The following is a 19,011-nucleotide window of genomic DNA, read 5'->3' on the forward strand; positions in this document are numbered from 1 at the left end:
CATACCCATCATGGACTTCGATGTGGTTTCATCGGTTATATGTATTTTAATATGAATTATATTCTAGCAAGCTTATAGCACAGACCTGCACTAATTTGACAATGAAGCCCCTTCAGCAAATTATACGGACACATTTTGACTCGAAATTATGCTTGTATATGAGATTGGTTCAAGTACACTAGGAGAACATGATTGGATGGCAATACGAGGAAATGTGTGTTGAGTAAAGTTCCGAGAAGAACGGGGCAGCATACATTTACTTGAGCAAGTAAAAGAGAATGCCAAAGTTCCAGTCACCAACTAGTTGTGTGTAACATCCCAATTTTATTAAATTTGGATGTTAATAGAATCATTCAATGCATATCATATTTCTTTGCATTTTTGGAGTTTTTGAAATATTCAAATAATAGTTTTCCACTCGAGAAGAACAAATGAGAGGGGATAAGATGACTTCCTCAAAATATAAAAAAAAGTGGGAAATTTTATTTTGAATATTACTTTTAGTTTTGGAGTTGTTTGGTATTTATTTTATTTGCAAAGAGTGCATTAATTGCATTAGGGAAAATATTTTCAAAATGTTCTGTGCTTAAGTTAATGTTCATTAGGCTCTAAATATTAAATAGTTATTTTAGAAATTAATTTGGTGTTTTTATTAATTCAATTGAATTAGTTTTAGGCCACTTTAGTATTCGGTTAAAAAGAAAAAAAAACATGCACGCACGCGCTGGCCAGCCGGCCTAGCAGCCACCAGCCACGCGGCCCACTGGCCTAGTGGCCAGCTGGCCCAGCCCGACCGGCCAGGGGCGCACCGACAGGCCAGCCCGCGCCTAAGGCCCTAGCGCCCGCAGGCTTCGCCTCGCTCGCCCACGCCTCTCTTCCCTCGCTCGCTCTCTCTCCCACCGCCGCTGCCAGTGGGGCCGTAACCCTTCGTCCCTAACCTCCCACTCAACCCGCTGGATAAGCAGGCGATCACGCTCCCGCAACGACCGGCACCATTGCTCTCGGGATAAGCATCATCCCCGCGACTCCGCAGCCCCTCCTCGCGCCTATAAGTGCCCCCGACGCCCTTCGTTCCATTCTGCCACTTCACATTGTCCCTCGCTCCTCATAGCCGCCGCACTACCGCGTTGGATCTCGCCGGAGCCGGAATATCTCGCCGGAGTTTTCTATCGCCGTAGACTCTCCTACCTTCACTTTGTTTCTGTCAATCTTCGTTACTCGCCGAGGCGCATCTTGTTGACATGTTTTTGCCGCCTAGGTCTCGCCGGAATCGCCGCCCCGACGACCTGCGCCCTCGCCGGAGCGCCGGAGCCGCCGCCCTCTACCTCGCTGTCCCGGGCGCCCCGACCACCACCGACCCCACCACCGGACCGCCCCTGCCGCGCCCGTCCTCCCCGACACCTTCGCCGCCGCCAGGACCCGCCGCCCTGTCACCGCCCGACGCCGGCGCCGCTGTCCTGTACGTCGTCGTCGAGGTGAGCGAACCCCTCGCTCGCTATTCGTTTAGTTTTTTTCTCTAGAACGGTTTAGTTTAGTGGTTTTTTTATCGGTTCATCCGGTTTAGATTAAACCGATTAGTTTAGATAAACCGATCTCGGTTTTAGTTTTTTTTCTAGCCGCGGTAGCTGTTTTACTTAAGTAGCGGTCGTTCGCCGTGTACGCTTCCGCAGCGAACGCTGCCAGCCACCCGCAGCCCGCCACGTGGTCAGGGACCTGGTCGCGAATAAAACTTTCGCAGTCACGTCCCTGTTAATTTCAGTTTAGCCCCTAAACTTCGAATAGCCACAACTTTTTAACCGTTGATCCAAATTCGATGAAACCAACGCCAAAATGTTCGTCTCGAATAGCTTTATCCAAAAAGCCAACTTTGAAAACTTTTGGCCAAATTCAAATTTGAACTTTATTCATATTTGAATTCAAACTTCAAATGGCCATATCTCCTAAACCGTAGCTCCGATTGACGTGATTCTTTTTGCATCGTGTCACTGTAGCTAAACCCTATCACCTAGACCTTTCTCAAAATATTTTCACACACTAGATTCTGCCCTTTAATATTTTTACTAGTATGCATAGTATGCACTATACCTCACATCACTTCCTGAACCATAGGCCCATGTTGTTTTACACTTAGAATATGTTTCATGCTAGGGTGATGTTTGTTCATTTGGTTTTTCCGAGACTTTTGCTTTGCATGTTCTTCTTGGTTCTCTGGATTGTTGCTTATGTTTGTTTTTCTTCCTTGTGATAGATTGCCCGGAGTGCGAAGCAGAATATTATCAGTCTTTAGAATTCAACCAGCAGTACCAAGGCAAGTTGCATCTTGATCATGTTTCATTACCTATGTTTTTATTATGCACTTAGTTCTTTGCGGTAGGACTGCATGGTAGGAAACTGGTGCCACATGACTTTGCTTACACCCAGTAGTTCATTGAAGTAGGTCTGAACCATATAACTTTGTCGCCATCGTTTTACTTTATGTTGCTATGCTAAGTAGACGTGGGTTGGGGAGTGATCATTGTGAGAGATGAGTGACAGTGTAGTAAATAAGACCTAAGTTAAATAATGAACTACCTGGGCGGAAACTTGTGGGAATGGTGGCGAAGTACAGTGGGGCACACATGGGAAATCCATGGTGGTGCACCACTAGTGGACCGTCCGCTCGGGCTCAAAGAGATCACTCATATTCTCATGTCTAGAAGGTTACGTGTGCAGCCACATGCCAATATGGGCTCTGGCTTAGCTGAGTAGTTAGTGTGCCCCCTTCCGGGATGGGCTAGCAGATGTAGAATGATGTAGGTGTACCGGCCTATCCGTGGGTCAAGGGGGAACATTTTCGAAAGGCTATGTCTCGATCTTCCGATCATGGAGGTGGTCGAGTCTTGTGGGGAAAAGTGCACAACCTCTGCAGAGTCTTCAACCTAATCGATTAGTCGTGTCCCCGGTTACGGACAACTTGAGCATCTAGTAGTGAAAATGTCGGGAGATCTCCTCACCTTTAATTAAACAGTTGGGGTTTAAATGAAACTTGGGGACGGATGGAGTTGGATTTGCCAACTCATCCTATGCAAATGTGTAGTAGTAGAATAACAATCTTTTCTAATAGGGAAAAACTAGCTTTATGCAAACAACTAAAACTTAGAGCTTTCCACCAGCCAAACTGCATGTAAAAGTAGGTTCATTACCCTATGATGTGACTTGCCAGTACATTCAATGTACTGACCCATTTTGGCTGCAACTTATCACGTTGCAGATATATCCGACGAGGATTAAGGTGCGATAGGTCGATGTTCTACACTCAACCTTGCTCGTGGAGTTGGACTCATTTACTTCTTTGCTTCCGCAGTATTTGATTATTGGCTTTATGCCCTATTTTGTAATAAATGTATTGCTCCTGGACTATCGATGTAATAAAGAGATGTGTTTTATTTCTGTTATTTCATCGAGTACTGTGTGTGCTAGCAAGTCGATCCAGGGACTAACACGGTAAGCACAGAGACTTCGACTCTTACCCAGTCGGGTCGCTACATTGTGATACTACCAGATTGAAGCCTGTATTAGCAAAGAAGGATTTTAGAAAGCTACAAAATTGTAGAGCCTAGTGCCGCTAAGTGCAGGCCGAATCGCTACACATTCGAACTCCACTTAGCGAGGGGAATTTGTTCGATGATACTTTGTCATTGTTTTGCGAGTTTAAAAATTTCAAATCATAATTGGAAGTTCGAGAAAATATCAACTTGGTTCTCATTTGCCAAGTTGAAAAGAAATCATAGTGATGTACAGCGGTGGTGACAATCAGACACCGAGGACACACACGCGTGAGGCATCTGAGAATTTTACGTGGCATAGTAGATGGCAGCGTTCTCTAAGAAAAGAAGATTATAAGTGGGACCCATAGAAAAGTGGAATAATAAGTACACATGGTGGATTGATTGGTACGTGCTGGATTACTTGGACCATTCGCTACTACGTGCACATACATTTTTAGATGCATGCACAAGTGACAGCCGTCGGCAGATTTGATTTGAACTTTTGGAGTTTGTTTAGTTGGATAAGTATGCATGCGTGATATCCAGGAGTTCCACCACAGGTGCGGAGGAAGCTGTTGGTCAATGGCCATTGAATCTACTCCAGGATAAGCCATGCAGGATACATATATAATCATCAGATGCGTTGAGAGGACGGAGGAGGTTCGAGTTCTTAGGCGGCCGCATAGCGCAATGGCGCAGTTCATTTTTCTCACAGCAGCCACACGCCAGCACCACACACATACACACCTACATGACAGCTCGATCAAATCTCCAACACAACATTAGTAATCACGGCTCCTTGCAATCTTTACTCCGCGTCTCCATTTCAAGGACCGGATCGGTGATGTTACTTGGTAAGTGAGTCGCATGAAGGTGAGATGCGGCTATTTTATTTCTTTCTTCTGTTTTCTTCTTCCATTGCAAGTTGGTAACGCCTCGCCGTTCAACCTGACGATCGAATTGTTGCCGCTGGTGTTTTACCATTTGATCTACAAAAGGAATATATGGCGTCCTATGGCTCTACGTGATGCTTCAATCATGGCCGCAGATATGCCATGATCTCATTAAAAAAAGTTATTGCATCCCGCGGCTCCACATGATGATCTAATCGTCGCCGCGGGTATGTGTTGATCCAATATGAAAAAAGTGACTGATGACATCCGACGGCTCTACATGGCGATCCAATCGTCGCCGTGGATATCTATAGATCCAATACAAAAAAAGAGAGTGATGACATATACCGGCTCTACCTGACGTTACAATCATCACCGTTGATATGCCACGATCCGATGTGAATTTTTTTATTGCATCCCACGACTCTACCTGGCGCTCCAATCGTCGCCGGGGATGTATGATAATGATGTATAAAAAGAGACAGTTACGACATCTCACGGCTCTAGCTGACGCTCCAATCGTCGTTGGGATGTATGATGATCCGATATAAAACAGAGATGGTTATGACATCTTGACTCTATATGGCGATTCTGCGATTGGATTGCTGACGTGGACTTTTCTTCGTCATGTAGCCGTCTTGTCATTTTTCACCCTTTGATCTTCATTTATTTGAGTTTTGTTAATTTGTGATGATCTACATGCAAATTCTTGCATGCATTACTCTACACGTACCGGCCTGCATGGGACATGGCATGAGAAAAGCCTTCCCGAGACTGCAACATATACACACATCCTAAACTAGAGTTTGCAAACATTTACAAAAAAGAGATTCACTTGACTTGCAGAGGTCAACTTCATAACGAGAGTGGAGCACGTACCAACAATGCCATGGCCATTTACACAGTGATAATAAGACGCCATTGTTCAAAGTTTATACACTCATTATTCAGATCGACTGTCAGTTCATTATTCAATCTCTCTCTCTCTCTCCCTCTCTCTCTCTCTCTCTCTTTCAGGACCGACGAGGCCGGAATATGATGCATGCATATCCTAACCGACAAGGTTTGAAACACATAGTCCGCGACCGATGAGGCCGGACAACTACTTCAGGGCTTCATATAAGATTTTCGACCGATTTCTCATGGACAGGTGGAACTGAATATTACATGGTTGATGATACGTTATGACTACATCTTTAGCAATGCAGTTTTTTTTTGTCCCGAGCATTTTTAGAAGGGCTTATCTTGAATCAAAAGGTCATGTTGTAACTCCTTGACATGTAAACATTTCTCATAGTGGATTTGGCCTCCGTGCCACCGTGGTTTTTTACCCAACTTGGGTTTTCCACGTCAAAATGTGTGTCCTCTGTCTGTGCTTTGATGGTTTGTTTTTATTTCCATGCATATAATTTGCGAAGGCGTGAGATAGAGATTTATAAAGATAAGATGATCATTTGATTCAGCTTAATTGGAGGTATTGTGCAAGTGTAGACTCACAGATGTGATTAACTGGAATTCTTTCGAGGTTCCAGGAATTAAGTACTTCTGCAGTCGTCATAGTCAGATACATATTCAGGCGCAATATGGAACATACATGTGAAATAGAAATAGGCAATCCTTTGCAAATTCGATAAAGTGCGAGTCTCCTATTTCCGTGTATTCGAAGTAATGAATTTGTATACAGCAGTATACTGGCACGCCCGCACCTAACAAATGCCAAACACGGATAGATTTTAGTATTTATCTTGCCAAAATACGTGCCCCTCCACCACCGTGGCGCCGGTCCCCGTGCGTTTGGCTAGACCCGCCGCGCCCGTGCCCGTGCTCATGTGCCCCCCTCAGCGGCATGGGAGGCTGTCGTCAACCGCTACCTCTCAGCGGCGCCAGTTGCCGTCCTCCCGCGCCCCGCCCATCGATCGTGCGACGACATGATGTTCGATTTACAAGTGAAGAACATTTTGTGCTGCCTTGAAGACTTCAACTACGGCGTCCCGGAGGAAGACAACGACAATGACGGCGCGACACACCGCCTTCTCCGCCGCAGAAAATAGTTTTTTTGTGGTTTAATACTGTATCTTGAATTCTCGATCATATGAATATAAATTCGCAGTGTGACTGAATAAAAGATATGGTTTGAACGAACTTGCATTTTTATCTCTTTATGTACAGACTTATCAAACGATTTTCTTTTGGAAAAAACGTCAACGGTTTTTAAATATAAAACACTCATCACAAACATTTTTGTTATAACACCCGTATGCAAACCAACAGCTTCCCCAGGAAGCCAAGGGAAAATGTGCCGAGCAGGATTTCTGCATCCCTTCCATGCAAACGGTTGTTTGCATGACCCGTGTGCAACCACGTACAAATAATTGGATAAGATTTGCATACCTGTCATTTTGGGTATGTTCATTTCTCAAACTGGAAAGATTGACATTTTTTTATCTTATAACATTGCCATTTATCGACCTTGTAACACTACGATTTGTCAAAATATGCAGCTACAAATCACTAGCACTATCTAGTTTTTGCAACTAAAATCACTAGCACTGTTCATATGGACACCATTAGCAGGCATGAGTTCATGGACGCATATGCAAATGTACCATTGAATACATACAACAAGTCATCAACCCACAACGACAACGAGGATACACGTTCGATTATAGATCATTTCCAACAAAACATTCTAGTAAAGTTTTTCTCACACAACAAATAACAAACCGATGAAATGAACTTCAGCTCAACCACTCATCGGCGTTGGGAATGCTTGCTCTGAACCAGAACTGATTCTCTGGGAAGGGCCAGCTACTCTCAATCTCGAGACCAACGCAAGACTGATCATCGAGGTTGAAGCGGCCTATGTCAGGACCCATATTGGGACGGTAGGGAAGCATAATAATGTCCGAGCTATAGATACAATGGCTTCTCATAAATGGTAGTAACGTTGTGTCAACAGCAGCTGGATCGCCTTCCACCATCATTGGATAGTTTTGTCCAAGGAAGAGCGAGTTTCCTCCAAGACTTTCAATACTAAACCAGGGAGAAGGTGTTGGCGCTAGTACACTAGTATCCATCCCGAATACCCTGCAACAGATGTTGGAATAGGTCCGGAGAGTGCAACCATACGAGACAACACCTGCTTCCTTAGTAACATCAGAAGTGCCCCGTATACAGACAAGAAGAGGTGATCCATCGGAATAAGTTGCCAGGCGCCACTGAGTATATGGGTTTTGCTCGTCCTCATGCTCGTGAATAAAATTTTCAAGTATAGGTGGTGGAATGTTCACAGGACCTTGGAAACAAAAGAAGGTTAATTATTAAAGGGAAACTAGCTAACCCGCATGCATCTGGATGAAAAAATTATAATTACGGTGGAAGACAAACGTACCGAAATCATGAGGATTCCATGCAAAAACAGTGCCACGAGTGGTGGCAGCAAACACAAGACCCTCGTATTGAATTACATCACAGTACTCATCCGTGTATAGAAACTGATTATTGAGCAATATCCATCGAGTTGAACCATGAAGGATGACAACAAGCTTGTCAAAGATAGCGACAACATAAGCATTCCTATAACCCCAAGAGCGGTTGGGAACTTGACAAATTGCTATCTTCCATAGACGACAGTCAGCATGATCGTATTTGAACTCATGTAGAATACCGGTGTACTCAACCTCTGGGCAGTCATTTGAGATTTTTCGAAGTGGAACCCGGTGACGAGTGTACACATTCACAAGTTCCCACTCGCAGTTGTACCCAATATAAACAACCCAATCTCCATTTGCGCCTGCCTAAGCCTTGCCCTCAAGCGATGGCATCTTAACATTATATGTATCATTATCAAGCGGCAACAACTTACACAAGGCGAGGCTTCCCTCGTCCCCACACCAGTCAACAGGGTCACGACAAAGAAGATAGGGGAGATCAAACCGCTCCTCGACCCTTGGCTTCCTTGTAATGATGTCATTAGTTGAGTCAAGAATGGTCTTGAACGAACCTGCCATGCTAGCCGAGGTGATGTCGTCGCACCGATCAATGAGTTCCTCCACCACGCATCATTCAGATCGGGGCAAGAATAACGGGGTCGTTTCTGGCTTGTTCCCTCCATGGAGAAGACGATCAAACAATGGCAGAAGGAAGGGTGAAGGCAAATGGAGGAGGGAGGAAGAGCTAGCGTGCGACATCAGCTCCAAATCGAGAGGGAAAGGCGAAGAGTCGGTGGACGGTTGCCACGATGCACGAAGAGGCACCTGGGAAGCGAACAGTTGCCATAGAGGTCACACACTGACGACAAGGGCCGAGTGAGCCGCATGCAACCCATCGCACAACACACACGTCTTGTTAAGTTGAACCATTTCTGTTCTCTTGTGTCAACGCAAACAGTTCATCCGAGTGAACCGCATGTCGTATATCGCACACACTTTGATCTGGCTGAACATTTCTTTTGTGTTGCCTAATCACAAACAGTTCATCTGAGTGAACCGTATGCTGTATATCGCACACACCTTCATTTGGCTGCCCGTTTCTTTTGTGTTGCCTAATCACAAACAGTTCATCTGAGGGAACCGTATGCTGTGTATCACACACGCCTTCATCTGGCTGCCCGTTTCTTTTGTTCCTCCTCATCACAAACAATTAATTGAACTGAACCGTATGCCCTTCATCGCACACGCAACTAAAATCTGAACCGTATTTGATGCATCCTCCATCACAAACGTTTTCACCTTTTTTGATAGTTTTCATACACCACCGTTTGCGATTATTGCATCGCACACAGTATCTCGAAGGGTCTCTGATCATAGTGTTGCGTTAGCAGCATCCCGTAGTAGTGTGTTCAACTTCTATATCATATATATGGTTTCTCACCGCTGAGGTGGCCGCGGGGCGCTCTGCTCACGTACCTCCGCACGCGCTCTGCCAGCGGTTGGGGCCGATGCATGATTACATTGGGGGCCCATGTGCGTGCGGTTGTGCCGCGCGCGTCGCTGTGGTGTAGTTCGTGCGGCACGATGGAGTTACGCACTGCAAATTAGAACTGCCACAAATTAGAACTTCCAGGCCATCCTGCTTCCCCATTAATTCCCGTGGCCATTATAAACTTAGTCTCTTCAACATTTTGGTCAGGGCCCACAACACAACAAGAACACCCACGCTGACACATACAGAGAGGATATCTAGCGGTGCTCCAATGGAGCTCGGCGAGCTTAAAGTGGAGACCCACACGAGGGAGACGGATCTCTCGGTGGTGTACACTATCGATGCGGCCGTTGTGGTGGACTACATCAACACCGTGGAGCAGTTTCTTGCTCGAGACAAGCACAAGGTGGTCGGCATGGACCTCCAATACACCGTCGGTCATCCCGACAAAGATCAGAAGGTTGTCGTCCCCCAGTTGTGTGTGTGCCATCATGTCCTCATCTACCACTACTGCTTGGCCACAGAGCCTTGCGATCATTTCTCCAGGTTTGTCAACAACACCGACTACAAGTTCTCTATGGTGGAAACCTCCGACAATGTAAAAGCGCTCAAGATTAAAGGCTTGGCCTGCAAGAACCTTGTTGAAATCCGTGGCCACTAAAGGGTCTGGGGCAGCACCAAGAAGGACTTCTTTGGTGTGTGAAAATTTCATGTGTCTACTAGCCACCTATGTAATTATGCATGTAATAGTTTACTTTGGTGTGCAAATGTCATGTGTGTAGTAGCCACCTATGTATTACTTTGGTGCGTGCAAATGTCATGTGTGTAGTAGCCACCTATGTAATTGGATATTTAAATTGGTTATTCAACCATGTCCTTATAAGTGTATACATATATGTTGTTGTTTTGTATACAATCACATCGCACAAAACACATGTCTTATTAGCAACAATCATTTGTGTTATTATCGGTTTTCGCACACATTTCTGATTACAGACCTGTTTGTCACGTATCACACATATCTTGTTAAGTTGAACCGTTTCTGTTCTCTTGGCTCAACACAAACAGTTCATCCGAGTGAATTATATGCCCTCTATCGCAGACACCTTGATCTGGCTAACTATTTCTGTTGAGTTTCCTAATCACAAACAGTTCATCCGAGTGAACTGTATGTCATATATCACACACACCTTCATCTGGCTTCCCGTTTCTGTTGTTCTGCCTCATCACAAACAGTTCATTGGAGTGAACCATATGCCACACATCGCACACGTAACTATAATGTGAATCGTTTGTCTCCGCCATCGCAAACATTTTGTATCATTTTCGATGGTGTCTTTACATCACCATTTGCGATTAATGCATCACACACAATTTCGTTGAAGGGTCTGATTGCAGTGTCGCGTTAACAGCATCCTGCAGTAGTGGGTGGACTCATTTGGCACAACTTCCGTTTAAGGAGTTGGAGACACAATCAATATTCCCGCTTAGTAAAAATGGAGGCTAGCAAATAGATTGATAATCAACCAACCAAGAAATGAAAATGATCATAAACAAGCATTAAACATAAATAACACCGAACAATGCACCACAAGTAGGATATAACTTCATTGCATAACTATTGACTTTCGTGCTTGCATAGGGAATCACAAACCTTAACACCAATATTCTTACTAAGCATAATTACTCACCAACATGACTCACATATTACGATGTCCATATGTCAAAACTATTACAAGAAATCAAGTTTATAATATCCAATGATCTTCATGAAAGTTTTTATTATACCCCCCTTGAATATCTATCACTTTGGGGCTAATTTCATATATCACCATTGCTACTTTTCAAGCTCTCAAATAAATTTAGGTGAAGCACTAGAGCATAATATTTCTTCAAAATTTTAAACTCTAAAAATAATATAAGTGAAGCATGAGAGGATTTCTTTAATATTTACTAACTCTCAAAATAATCTTAAGCATGAGAGCATTTCCTAGCTCAAAAAATTTAAGTGAAGCGCATATAGCAATTATAACAAATCATAACATCATTATGACTGTCTCAAATAGGTGTGTCCAGCAAGGATGATTGTGACAAACTAAAAAGCAAAACAAGAAAAGACTCATATAATACAAGATGCTCCAAGCAAAACTCATGATATGTGACAAATAAAAATATAGCTCCAAGTAAAATTAACGATGGTCATTAGAAGAAAGAGGGGATGCCTTCCGAGGCATTCCCAAGCTTAGTTGCTTGGAACTCCTTGAATATTACCTTCGGGTGCCGTGGGAATCCCCAATCTTAGGCTCTTCACACTCTTTATTCCTTCATCCATCGTGATCTTACCCAAAACTTGAAAACTTCAATCGCACAAAACTTAACAAAACCTTTGTGAGACCCGCTAGTATAATAAGGCAAATTACCACTTTAAGTACTATTGCAAACCCATTCATATTTTGTTATTGCATTATACCTACTATATTCTAACCTTACCATGGCTTATACCCTCTGATACAATCCATAGATTCATCAAAATAAGCACACAGTGCAATGAAAATAGAATCTATCAAAAATAGAATAGTCTGTAGTAATTTCTACTTTAACCATACTTCTGTAACTCCACAAATTCCTAAAAATTAGGACAACGTAGGCAATTTTTATATCAATATTTTGCAAAAACTTTAGAATTTTTTGTCCCTGCAGTGATTTTCAAGATTTTGCTACTCGACGTAAAAGTTTCTGTTTTTCAACAGGATCAAATCAACTATCACCCAAGCCATCCTAAAGGCATTACGTGGCACAAACACTAATTAAAACATAACAATCACAATCATAATAGAGGCATAACTGTGTATTTATTAAAAATAGAAAAGAAAATTATTGGGTTGTCTCCCAAAAAGCTCTCTCTTTATAGCCATTAAGATAGCCTTAAGATTTCAATGATGCTGACATGAAAGATAATAATTGAAATACAAAGAGAGCATCATGAAACATGTGAAAAACACATTTATGTCTAGCATACTTCCTATGCATAGCCATTTTATAAGCAAACAAATTATGAAAACAAGAAAAAACTAGCATATGCAAGGAAGAAGAATAAAACATTGACGATCTCAACATGAGGAGAGGTAATTTAGTAACATGACAATTTCTGCAACCACATTATCCTCTCTCATAATAATTACATGTGGGATCATATTCAAATTCAACAATATAGCTATCACATAAAATATTCTCTTCATGATCCACATGCATGCAAATTTGACACTCTTCCAAAATAGTGGGATTATAATCAACTAAAGTCGTGACCTCTCCAAACGCACTTACAATACTTTTGAAAACATTATTATCAATAACATATTCATCATGAGGCTTGAATAAATTTTCAAGATCATAAGAAACATCATCACCCCAATCATGATCATTGCAATAAGTAGTGAAAATAACAAAATCATCATCCCCAAGCTTGTAGCTTTGCATATCATTAGCACAATCGACATTCATAGAATTTATAATAGCATCATTGCAATCATGCTTTTCATTCAAGGAGATATCGTGAATCACTTTATAAATTTCTTCTTTTAACACTTCATCATAATTTTCAAATTCATGAATCTCAAGCAAAACTTCATAAAAATAATCTAGTGAACTCAATTCACTAGCAATTGGCTCATCATAATTGGATCTTTTAGAAATATTAACAAGTAGATGAGGATCCATATCAATAGATTTTTAGCAAGCGAAGATGCAAGAAAATAGAAGGCACATGGCAACACAAGCAAAGATAGCAAACAAGCAAAAAGGCAAACCGAATTTTTTTTTGTATTTATGAAAAACTTTTTGGAAGTGTTGGAGATGAAAACAAGAGGAAAATGGAAAATAAAGTAAATTGCAAGGAGATGAGAGTTTATGCGTAGGTACTTGACAGATGTTGATGATGTCTCCCCGACAATGGTGCTAGAAATTCTTCCTGATTGCTTGTATCTGCATTGGTATTTCCCCGAAGAGGAGAGGATGACGTAGCATAGTAAAGGTAAGTATTTCCCTCAGTTATGAAACCAAGGTTATAAATCCAGTAGGAGAACCAAGCAACACTATGTAAACAACACTTGTGCATAAAGAACAAAAACATGCAACCCAACGCGTAAGAGGGGTTATCAATCCCTCCTCGGTATTGAGATATATAAAATTTTATAGATTTTGATAAATAGATCTAGAAAAAACACAAAATAAAATAAATAAATAAAAATCGTAGCAAGGTATTTTTGGTTTAATATGATAGGAAAATAGACCGAGGGGTCGTAGTTTTTACTAGAGTTTTCTCTCAAGAAAATAGCATACGATGCGTAAACAAATTACTGTTGGCCAATTTATAGAAAAGCGAATAATCATAACGATATCCAAGGCAATGATCATGTATATAGGCATCACGTCCAAGATTATTAGACCGAAACAATTCTCATCTACTACTATTACTCCACACATCGACCGATATCCAACATGCATCTAGTGTATTAAGTTCATGGAAAAGCAGAGTAATGAAATAAGAATGATGAAATGATGTAGACAAGATCTATTCATGTGGGAATAGACCCCCATCTTTTTATCCTTAATAGAAATGCTACATGTGTGTCATGTATCTTTTTGTCACCGAGATTGAGCACCGCAAGATCGAACCCATCACAAATTACATCTTCCCATGGCAAGAAAAATCAATCTAGTTGGCCAAACTAAACCAAAATTTCGGAGAAGAAATACGAGGCTATAAAAATGGTGCATACAAGAGTTCAGCAAAGACTCAAATAATATTCATGGATAAAACTGATCATAAACCCACAATTCATCGGGTCCCAACAAACACACCGCAAAAAGTCATTACATCAAATAGATCTCCAAGAACATTGAGGAGAATATTGTATTGAAGATTAAAAAGAGAGAACAAGCCATCTAGCTACTAGCTATGGACCCGTAGGTCTATGGTAAACTACTCATGCATCATCGGAGGGAAACAATGGTGATGAAGAACCCCTCTGTGATCGTTGCCCTCTCCTGCAGAGTGCCGTAAAAGGCCTCTAGATTGGATCTCATGGTTTTAGAACTTGCGGCAGCGGAAACTGTATTTCCTCTACTCCCCTAGGGTTTGGGGATTTTAGATTATTTATAGAGGTGGATGTTGGTGGAGAAGCTTCCCGTGGGCTCCACTACCCACCAGGGTGCGCCAGGAGCCTCTGGCGCGCCCTGGTGCCTAGTGGGCCCCACAGGCCTCCTCTCGTGTGCTTCTTTGGCTCCTTGGATGTCTTCTGGGCAGAAAAAATCTACAAGAAGTTTTCGTGGTATTAATATTCTACAAAGTAAAAAACAAGCAAAAAACATCAACTAGAACTAATGTAGGATCGAAAGTATGTCTAGAGGGGGGGATTAGATTACTTGACCAAATTAAAATGTAGCCTTTTCCAAATTTTAAGTCTTGGCAGATTTTAGCAACTTATCACAAGTCAAGCAATCAACCTACACATGCAATTCTAAGAGTATAGTAGCGGAATGTAAATCATTGCATATGAAGGTAAGGGTAGGAGTTTGGAGGGAGCAAACGCAATGTAGACACAGAGTTTTTTGGCGTGGTTCTGATAGATGGTGCTATCGTACATCCACGTTGATGGGGACTTCAACCCACAAAGGCTAACAGCTACGCGAGTCCACGGAGGGCTCCACCCATGAAGGGTCCACTAACAACCAACCTTTTCTATCCCACCGTGGCCATCGCCCACAAAGGACTAGCCTCACTTGGGTAGATCTTCACAAAATAGGCAATCTCCTTGTCCTTACAAACAACTTGGTTCAACTCAACAATCTTGACGGAGGCTCCCAAGTGATACCTAACCAATCTAGGAGACACCACTCTCCAAAAGGTAATAGATGGTGTGTTGATGATGAACTCGTTGCTCTTGTGCTTCAAATGACATTCTCCCTGACACTCAAATCTCTATCATAGATTTGGATATGGTGGAAAGATGATTTGAGTGGAAAGCAACTTGGGGAAGGCTAGAGATCAAGATTCTTGTGGTTGGATTGGAATATCTTGGTCTCAACACATGAGTAGGTGGTTCTCTCTCAGAAAACGAATGATGAAAGTGTAGGCACGTTCTGATGGCTCTCTCCATGAATGGAGGACGGGTGGAGGGGTATATATAGCCTCCACACTAAATTTAACCGTTACACACAATTTACCAAACTCGGTGGGACCGAATACTGAAACTCGGTCATACCAATTTAGTTCAAAATGTGAATATTAGGCTTTTCGGTGGGACCGACATGTCAACTCGGTGGGACCAGTTGTGTTAGCGTTAGGGCATAACGTAATCGATCACATGAACTCGGTGAGACCGATTTTTGTGATAGGCAAACAGAGAGTTGGTCAGGCAAACTCGGTGGGACCGATCGCTCATTTTGGTGAGACGGAAATGTTACGAAAAGGAAACAGAGAGTTTGCATTGTGAACTCGGTGGGACTGATCGCTCATCTCGATTAGACCGAAACATTATGAAGGGACACAGAGAGTTTGCTATCCCATCTTGGTGAGACCGAGATCCCTATCAGTGAGACCGAACTGATTAGGGTTTCTGGCTATGGCTATGTCAAATGAACTCAGTGGCGCCGGATAGATCAAATCAGTGGGGCCGAGTTTGAATTTTGGTTTGGGACATATGTGGATATGAGAAAGTGGTTGAGGGATTTTGGAGCATATCACTAAGCATTTTGAGCATGCAAGCCATAAAGCAACACCTCATCCCCTTTTAATAGTATTGGCTTTTCCAATGGACTCAATGTGTTCTTGGATCACTAAAATGAAAATGTAGAGTCTTGAGATTGAGCCAACGTGTGTCCTTAGCATTTTGAGGGGTCCACATTTCTAGTCCATGCTATGCCAATCATTGAACTTTCTGAAATGATTATCTTGAAAAAGTATTAGTTCAATGAGCTATATGTTGTTAAGAATTACCAAAACCACCCAGGGATTAGTTGCACTTTCAATCTCCCCCTTTTTGGCAATTGATGACAACATATAGATCAAAGCTTCGACAAATGATAATAAGAACGAAATACATCATCGCTTTGAGAAGTATGTGATAAGCAAGTGCTCCTTCCAAATTTGTGCATTATTTAAAATTTTATGTTGAATGCAAATGCACAATCAATTAGGATCATGGGTTACTCTTCCATGTCACATATGTGACGCCCCGATTCAATCGTACAATAATCATACACGCAAATGTGTATGATCAAGATCAGGGACTCACGGGAAGATATCAAAACACAACTCTAGACACAAATTAAAATAATACAAGCTTTATATTACAAGCCAGGGGCCTTGAAGGCTCGAATACATAAGCTCGAATACACAAGAGTTAGCGGAAGCAACAATATCTGAGTACAGACATACCTTAGACAAGTCTGCCGTAAGAAGGCTAGCACAAAAGCAACATCGATGGAAAAGGCAAGCCCTCCTGCCTAGGAGCCTCCTAACTATTTCTGGTCGCCGAAAATGCCACGTAGCAGTAGGCACCCTTGGGGTAGTAGTAGTAGTTGTCGGTGGGGGCAGCGGACTCAGGGGCTCCGTCATCTGGTTGCATCAAACGGATAGGGGGAAAAGAAAGCAAAGCAAACATGAGTACTCATCCAAAGTACTCATCAAGAAAGGATCGACACTAGATATGCAACATTATCGAAAGAAGCCTGTATATGTGGACTGGGCTGCAGAAATGCCAGTATAGAGTGGAGAGCATAGTCCTATCGAAGACTATCATCTTCAGCATCTTCAGCTGTCTTGCAGCATTAGAAGAGTATAGACTAGCATAAAGTAAAGTAGTAGTAGTGTCATCATCCTCGCCTAGAGATCCTTTCTCGAATCCCAGCGAGAAAGCAATCCCAGAGCCATACTATCCAGTTATAACCTCAAGTATCCAGTTCTAGTTGTATCGATCGGGATATAACTCTGAGTGTCCGTTACCATAGGACATGCTATCGATAGATGTTTTCTTCCCTGTAGGGGTGCACCAACTTACCCATCACGCTCGATTAACTCCGGCCGAACACACTTTCCTGGGTCATGCCCGGCCTCGGACAAATGATACGCCGCAACCCGACCTAGGCTTAATAGAGAGGTCAGCACGCCGGACTAAACCTATGCCCCAGGGGTCTTGGGCCATCACCCAGGGAACTCCTGCACGTTGCGAGGGCGGCCGGTGAGCAGACCTAGCTACCTCCTTAAAAAGGCAGGTGTTTACGCAGTCCAACCCGGCCGCGCCGCTCAGTCGCATGACGTCTATTAAGCTTCGGTTGATGCATACAACACAGAACGCCCATACTATGCCCACGTGATGGTGAGTGCCATCAGGCCAGAGGCCCCTTGATTCAAATATCCAAATCGTAGTGGATTTGGAACACGCGGTAACGAGCAGAGACTCACGATCGATGTGACCCCATCACCCCGTCTCGAGGACTCGCGGCAAGGGCTACGAATGCCCGGCCATGCCTCGTAATTATCTCGCGGGCACCTTCCAAGTCAACCCGACTCCCTATCACTCGCAATTAAGCTCGCAGGGGGAACCCTCAGGGCCGACCCGTCTTTAGTAACATGTGATGACCCACAAGTATAGGGGATCTACCGTAGTCCTTTCGATAAGTAAGAATGTCGAACCCAACGAGGAGCAGAAGGAAATGATAAGCGGTTTTCAGCAAGGTATTCTCTGCAAGCACTGAAATTATAGGTAACAGATAGTTTTGTGATAGGATAATTGGTAATGAGCAACAAGTAACAAAAGTAAATAAAGTGCAGCGAGGTGGCCCAATTACTTTTGTAGAAAAGGACATCCCTAGACAAATTCTTATACAGAGAAAAGCACTCCCGAGGACACATGGGAATTATCGTCAAGCTAGGTTTCATCACGATCATACGATTCGCGTTCGGTACTTTGATAATCTGATATGTGGGTGGACCGGTGCTTGGGTGCTGTCCTTACTTGGACAAACATCCCACTTATGATTAACCTCGATTGTAAGCATCCGCAACTACAACAAAAGTATTAATGTAAACCTAACCATAACATGAAACATATGGATCCAAATCAGCCCCTTACGAAGCAACGCATAAACTAGGGTTTAAGCTTCTGTCACTCTAGCAACCCATCATCTACTTATTACTTCCCAATGCCTTCCTCTAGGCCCAAATAATGGTGAAGTGTCATGTAGTCGATGTTCACATAACACCACTAGAGGAGAGACAACATACATCTCATCAAAATATCGAACGAATACCAAATTCACATGACTACTAATAGCAAGACTTCTCCCATGTCCTCAGGAACAAACGTAACTACTCACAAAGCATATTGATGTTCATAATCATAGGGGTATTGATATACATATAGGATCTGAACATATGATCTTCCACCAAATAAACCAACTAGCATCAACTACAAGGAGTAATTAACACTACTAGCAACCCACAGGTACCAATCCCAGACTTAGAGACAAGAATTGGATACAAGAGATGAACTAGGGTTTGAGAGGAGATGGTGCTGGTGAAGATGTTGATGGAGATTGACCCCCTCCTGATGAGAGGATCGTTGGTGATGACGATGACGGTGATTTCCCCCTCCCGAAGGGAAGTT

Source organism: Triticum urartu, chromosome 2A (genome assembly GCF_056163025.1).
Source record: "Triticum urartu cultivar PI428250 chromosome 2A, HENAU_Tu73, whole genome shotgun sequence".
Classification (NCBI taxonomy): Eukaryota; Viridiplantae; Streptophyta; class Magnoliopsida; order Poales; family Poaceae; genus Triticum; species Triticum urartu.